Genomic DNA, 7,500 nt, shown 5'->3' with positions numbered 1-7,500 from the left:
GCTATCAATCTGTCAATCCTTCCGGTGTCCGGGCCTGGTGAGGTTTCCCGTGTTGAGTCAAATTAAGCCGCAGGCTCCACTCCTGGTGGTGCCCTTCCGTCAATTCCTTTAAGTTTCAGCTTTGCAACCATACTTCCCCCGGAACCCAAAAGCTTTGGTTTCCCGGAGGCTGCCCGCCGAGTCATCGGAGGAACTGCGGCGGATCGCTGGCTGGCATCGTTTATGGTTAGAACTAGGGCGGTATCTGATCGCCTTCGAACCTCTAACTTTCGTTCTTGATTAATGAAAACATACTTGGCAAATGCTTTCGCTTCTGTTCGTCTTGCGACGATCCAAGAATTTCACCTCTAACGTCGCAATACGAATGCCCCCGCCTGTCCCTATTAATCATTACCTCGGGTTCCGAAAACCAACAAAATAGAACCGAGGTCCTATTCCATTATTCCATGCACACAGTATTCAGGCGGGCTTGCCTGCTTTAAGCACTCTAATTTGTTCAAAGTAAACGTGCCGGCCCACCGAGACACTCACTCAAGAGCACCCTGGTAGGATTGCAACGGGGTCCGCCTCGGGACGCACGAGCACGCACGAGGCGCGTCGCACGCCTTCAGCTCGCCCCACCGGCAGGACGTCCCACGATACATGCCAGTTAAACACCGACGGGCGGTGAACCAACAGCGTGGGACACAAATCCAACTACGAGCTTTTTAACCGCAACAACTTTAATATACGCTATTGGAGCTGGAATTACCGCGGCTGCTGGCACCAGACTTGCCCTCCAATAGATACTCGTTAAAGGATTTAAAGTGTACTCATTCCGATTACGGGGCCTCGGATGAGTCCCGTATCGTTATTTTTCGTCACTACCTCCCCGTGCCGGGAGTGGGTAATTTGCGCGCCTGCTGCCTTCCTTGGATGTGGTAGCCGTTTCTCAGGCTCCCTCTCCGGAATCGAACCCTGATTCCCCGTTACCCGTTACAACCATGGTAGGCGCAGAACCTACCATCGACAGTTGATAAGGCAGACATTTGAAAGATGCGTCGCCGGTACGAGGACCGTGCGATCAGCCCAAAGTTATTCAGAGTCACCAAGGCAAACGGACCGGACGAGCCGACCGATTGGTTTTGATCTAATAAAAGCGTCCCTTCCATCTCTGGTCGGGACTCTGTTTGCATGTATTAGCTCTAGAATTACCACAGTTATCCAAGTAACGTGGGTACGATCTAAGGAACCATAACTGATTTAATGAGCCATTCGCGGTTTCACCTTAATGCGGCTTGTACTGAGACATGCATGGCTTAATCTTTGAGACAAGCATATGACTACTGGCAGGATCAACCAGGGAGCTGCGTCAACTAGAGCTGAGCAGCCGGCCGCCCGGGAGTGTGTCCCGGGGGCCCGCGCGAACACGCAAGCGTCCGCTCAATTATTCTGCAAACAGGAGGAGGCTGAGCTCCCCTGCACGATACACCTCGAAACCCTCTCAGGTCCCGGCGGCGCGCAGCGCCGTCCTAAGTACTTGGTCGGGTTCGAGAGAGGCGCAATCGCCCGGAGTTTGGCGAGTAGACGCTTTAGGTGCGACCACCCGTGCTCCCAACTGAGCTTGCCGCTGCCGACAGAGGCCCGGGAGCGTGCTGTCGTGGCATTGCCGGCGGGAGACAACACGCGCCACCTACGGTGGCCGGCAGCTCCAACGCCAGCGCCACAGAAGGACAAAAGCCCCACTTGGGTGCCGAAGCGAACTCTCCCAGCACAGCGCACGCGCCAACACGTCCGCACAGCTGCGATACAAACCACCTGCGAGAACCGCAGAGGCGACCGAGCAGCAGACGGCGTCGCGGCGCCGAGCGCCGGGCGGCGGCGCATCCTCAGCGCACACAGTCCTCAATCGGACCAGCACACTGCAGATGTCCACCGCGCTTCGCACCGGGCCCGCGAGGACCTACTTTGGCCGCACGGCGCCGCGTGCAGGGTGCGCCGGCGCGCAGCTGCGCCGCCTGCCGCCTCCGTCGGCCGGCGCGCCTGCCACTGGCCGCCCCCACCAGCCGGCTGTAGCGCGTGCGCCCACGCACCGCGCGGCCAGCACGCCGGGAGGCCCCCCCTCACCGGCCGGGGACGGTCCCACCCAGCCACCGCCGCGTATCGCTTCACACCCACATGCCATTCACGTTCGTGGGCATGGTGGGTATCGCTGAAACAACCGGTTGGTAGCTCAACCGATCGTCGCCATCACTGATTCACCTCTAGCGAGAACAACCGCACCACAACGGTTTACCAGTTGTTCATTTGCGTAACGTCACCAGCAAACGTAGACGTCCATCGCCATTTGCAAATTCAACGATTGTTGCATGCCTGTGTCAGGTGTCACGACACACTATGTCTGCCCACATACACGCAACAACATGTGCACGCTTCGCGAACACGTGGAAGGTGGCCCCCGTACGTATGCGATGTCCATTGCGCGAACGACTGTCAACCGGCCTCTGTCGCATGTCGCAGATGTGGAACGCAGTGCACCATGCTGTCACGGTGTGTGAGAAGAGACGACTACGTCTGACAACACGCGCCACTACATCAACAGACGGCTCATGCTGATCGCCATCCAGGGCATACCACACTGCAATCCGGCTCTTATAGGGAGACGACACATAGCTGAGTGCACAACAGTTGGACCGCATGGTTCGCCGTTGTTGGCGCAGTCGTTGTACGGTCACATGTACCACGATGTATCATTCAGTACATGAGGACCAATGTGCAGTACAGTGTGTGATTTGGACGTACAACATCAGCGGACAGTTGACACAGGCCGTACCACAGCGTAGGCTAAGTGCTTCGCCATGCGAATGCCAATGAACAACTGCGAAGGGCATTGAGCATGTACGTCCTGCTGCCATCCACATTACAGTGTATCGCTGCAAGGTGTTTAACATGAAGCGATACACTGGGGACCAGGCAGTGCGAGTAGCAAACTATATTGCGGGGGTTGCAGTTAGGCAACACTACACTAATTTAACGCGTCGTATGACAATTACAGAGCGGGTTAAGGCCCAACGTGTGTTGGGTTAAGGCCCAACGTGTGTTGGGTTAAGGCCCAACGTGTGTTGGGTTAAGGCCCAACGTGTGTTGGGTTAAGGCCCAACGTGTGTTGGGTTAAGGCCCAACGTGTGTTGGGTTAAGGCCCAACGTGTGTTGGGTTAAGGCCCAACGTGTGTTGGGTTAAGGCCCAACGTGTGTTGGGTTAAGGCCCAACGTGTGTTGGGTTAAGGCCCAACGTGTGTTGGGTTAAGGCCCAACGTGTGTTGGGTTAAGGCCCAACGTGTGTTGGGTTAAGGCCCAACGTGTGTTGGGTTAAGGCCCAACGTGGGTTGGGTTAAGGCGCAACGTGGGTTGGGTTAAGGCGCAACGTGGGTTGGGTTAAGGCGCAACGTGGGTTGGGTTAAGGCGCAACGTGGGTTGGGTTAAGGCGCAACGTGGGTTAGGTTAAGGCGCAACGTGGGTTAGGTTAAGGCGCAACGTAGGTTAGGTTAAGGCGCAATATAGGTTAGGTTAAGGCGCAATATAGGTTAGGTTAAGGCGCAATATAGGTTAGGTTAAGGCGCAATATAGGTTAGGTTAAGGCGCAATATAGGTTAGGTTAAGGCGCAATATAGGTTAGGTTAAGGCGCAACGTAGGTTAGGTTAAGGCGCAACATAGGTTAGGTTAAGGCGCAACATAGGTTTGGTTAAGGCGCAACATGGGTTAGGTTAAGGCGCAATATAGGTTAGGTTAAGGCACAATATGGGTTAGGTTAAGGCACAATATGGGTTAGGTTAAGGCACAATATGGGTTAGGTTAAGGCACAATATGGGTTAGGTTAAGGCACAATATGGGTTAGGTTAAGGCACAATATGGGTTAGGTTAAGGCACAATATGGGTTAGGTTAAGGCACAATATGGGTTAGGTTAAGGCACAATATGGGTTAGGTTAAGGCACAATATGGGTTAGGTTAAGGCACAATATGGGTTAGGTTAAGGCACAATATGGGTTAGGTTAAGGCACAATATGGGTTAGGTTAAGGCACAATATGGGTTAGGTTAAGGCACAATATGGGTTAGGTTAAGGCACAATATGGGTTAGGTTAAGGCACAATATGGGTTAGGTTAAGGCACAATATGGGTTAGGTTAAGGCACAATATGGGTTAGGTTAAGGCACAATATGGGTTAGGTTAAGGCACAATATGGGTTAGGTTAAGGCACAATATGGGTTAGGTTAAGGCACAATATGGGTTAGGTTAAGGCACAATATGGGTTAGGTTAAGGCACAACGTGGGTTAGGTTAAGGCACAACGTGGGTTAGGTTAAGGCACAACGTGGGTTAGGTTAAGGCACAACGTGGGTTAGGTTAAGGCACAACGTGGGTTAGGTTAAGGCACAACGTGGGTTAGGTTAAGGCACAACGTGGGTTAGGTTAAGGCACAATACGGGTTAGGTTAAGGCACAATACGGGTTAGGTTAAGGCACAATACGGGTTAGGTTAAGGCACAATACGGGTTAGGTTAAGGCACAATACGGGTTAGGTTAAGGCACAATACGGGTTAGGTTAAGGCACAATACGGGTTAGGTTAAGGCACAATACGGGTTAGGTTAAGGCACAATACGGGTTAGGTTAAGGCACAATACGGGTTAGGTTAAGGCACAATACGGGTTAGGTTAAGGCACAATACGGGTTAGGTTAAGGCACAATACGGGTTAGGTTAAGGCACAATACGGGTTAGGTTAAGGCACAATACGGGTTAGGTTAAGGCACAATACGGGTTAGGTTAAGGCACAATACGGGTTAGGTTAAGGCACAATACGGGTTAGGTTAAGGCACAATACGGGTTAGGTTAAGGCACAATACGGGTTAGGTTAAGGCACAATATGGGTTAGGTTAAGGCACAATATGGGTTAGGTTAAGGCACAATATGGGTTAGGTTAAGGCACAATATGGGTTAGGTTAAGGCACAATATGGGTTAGGTTAAGGCACAATATGGGTTAGGTTAAGGCACAATATGGGTTAGGTTAAGGCACAATATGGGTTAGGTTAAGGCACAATATGGGTTAGGTTAAGGCACAACGTGGGTTAGGTTAAGGCACAACGTGGGTTAGGTTAAGGCACAACGTGGGTTAGGTTAAGGCACAACGTGGGTTAGGTTAAGGCACAACGTGGGTTAGGTTAAGGCACAACGTGGGTTAGGTTAAGGCACAACGTGGGTTAGGTTAAGGCACAACGTGGGTTAGGTTAAGGCACAACGTGGGTTAGGTTAAGGCACAATACGGGTTAGGTTAAGGCACAATACGGGTTAGGTTAAGGCACAATACGGGTTAGGTTAAGGCACAATACGGGTTAGGTTAAGGCACAATACGGGTTAGGTTAAGGCACAATACGGGTTAGGTTAAGGCACAATACGGGTTAGGTTAAGGCACAATACGGGTTAGGTTAAGGCACAATACGGGTTAGGTTAAGGCACAATACGGGTTAGGTTAAGGCACAATACGGGTTAGGTTAAGGCACAATACGGGTTAGGTTAAGGCACAATACGGGTTAGGTTAAGGCACAATACGGGTTAGGTTAAGGCACAATACGGGTTAGGTTAAGGCACAATACGGGTTAGGTTAAGGCACAATACGGGTTAGGTTAAGGCACAATACGGGTTAGGTTAAGGCACAATACGGGTTAGGTTAAGGCACAATACGGGTTAGGTTAAGGCACAATATGGGTTAGGTTAAGGCACAATATGGGTTAGGTTAAGGCACAATATGGGTTAGGTTAAGGCACAATATGGGTTAGGTTAAGGCACAATATGGGTTAGGTTAAGGCACAATATGGGTTAGGTTAAGGCACAATATGGGTTAGGTTAAGGCACAATATGGGTTAGGTTAAGGCACAATATGGGTTAGGTTAAGGCACAACGTGGGTTAGGTTAAGGCACAACGTGGGTTAGGTTAAGGCACAACGTGGGTTAGGTTAAGGCACAACGTGGGTTAGGTTAAGGCACAACGTGGGTTAGGTTAAGGCACAACGTGGGTTAGGTTAAGGCACAACGTGGGTTAGGTTAAGGCACAATACGGGTTAGGTTAAGGCACAATACGGGTTAGGTTAAGGCACAATACGGGTTAGGTTAAGGCACAATACGGGTTAGGTTAAGGCACAATACGGGTTAGGTTAAGGCACAATACGGGTTAGGTTAAGGCACAATACGGGTTAGGTTAAGGCACAATACGGGTTAGGTTAAGGCACAATACGGGTTAGGTTAAGGCACAATACGGGTTAGGTTAAGGCACAATACGGGTTAGGTTAAGGCACAATACGGGTTAGGTTAAGGCACAATACGGGTTAGGTTAAGGCACAATACGGGTTAGGTTAAGGCACAATATGGGTTAGGTTAAGGCACAATATGGGTTAGGTTAAGGCACAATATGGGTTAGGTTAAGGCACAATATGGGTTAGGTTAAGGCACAATATGGGTTAGGTTAAGGCACAATATGGGTTAGGTTAAGGCACAATATGGGTTAGGTTAAGGCACAATATGGGTTAGGTTAAGGCACAATATGGGTTAGGTTAAGGCACAATATGGGTTAGGTTAAGGCACAACGTGGGTTAGGTTAAGGCACAACGTGGGTTAGGTTAAGGCACAACGTGGGTTAGGTTAAGGCACAACGTGGGTTAGGTTAAGGCACAACGTGGGTTAGGTTAAGGCACAATACGGGTTAGGTTAAGGCACAATACGGGTTAGGTTAAGGCACAATACGGGTTAGGTTAGGCACAATACGGGTTAGGTTAAGGCACAATACGGGTTAGGTTAAGGCACAATACGGGTTAGGTTAAGGTACACATTGTTGTAAGGAAAGGTGTTTTGGGGGGGGGGGGGGCCGGTTTGTTGATTGTGATTATCGTAAGTAAATGACTGCGGCATCATCTGATTTGCCACGTCAGGGTGCACCTTTGGCTCATAACAGGCGGCGCTCTGATTCCATGCTTGTGGCAGACCTGTGTCTTTCATTCCTGCCATTGTTTGTGTGCTGTGACAGGAGGCAGTATTGTGATGTTGGGTGTACCCCTGTGTAGGACATGTGTGGGTGTTGGTGGCTTAGCTGAGCAATGGTGGTTGTCGGAAGGGTGGGATATTCTGTTTTGTGAGTGGACCTCCCGGTCTGGTTATGATAGTGTGGATAGTCTAATGTGGCGGAGAGGATGCACTGGGTGTTGTTCCATGCTGGTGCTTACATATTGTCTCTGTGCCTGTTACCTGTTACAGGCAGAGAGTAGTGCGTGATAAGAGTGTCTGGCTGACGTGTGGTTGTGATTGTGAGCAGAGTCTTTCAGCATGTATACGGACAGTTGTATACATTATCTGTATTTTGATGGCTCTATCTATTACTAATCAGCGCCGTGTATACGTTTCATCCGGTTCCAGTCGAAACTGTTGTATCTCTGTACATTAGTGACACGGCGAGGCCGCCATGTAGTTACTCGTCT

At 50.6% G+C, this 7,500-nt stretch overlaps 1 non-coding gene across 1 annotated transcript in view; it reads right to left on the bottom strand.

Annotated features, from left to right (window-relative positions):
* The window catches only part of LOC124580784, a 1,910-nt gene extending 565 nt beyond the window's left edge, over window positions 1-1,345 (bottom strand). Inside the window, exon 1 of the ribosomal RNA XR_006973312.1 lies at window positions 1-1,345. This exon is cut by the window's left edge and continues 565 nt beyond it. This is a non-coding gene — a ribosomal RNA (small subunit ribosomal RNA).
* Between the last annotated feature and the right edge of the window lie 6,155 nt (window positions 1,346-7,500).

The sequence above is a fragment of the Schistocerca americana genome, unplaced genomic scaffold (assembly GCF_021461395.2).
Source record: "Schistocerca americana isolate TAMUIC-IGC-003095 unplaced genomic scaffold, iqSchAmer2.1 HiC_scaffold_352, whole genome shotgun sequence".
Classification (NCBI taxonomy): domain Eukaryota; kingdom Metazoa; phylum Arthropoda; class Insecta; order Orthoptera; family Acrididae; genus Schistocerca; species Schistocerca americana.
Note: the sequence above shows the minus strand (reverse complement) of the source record. Positions and strands in the feature narration are given on the sequence as shown.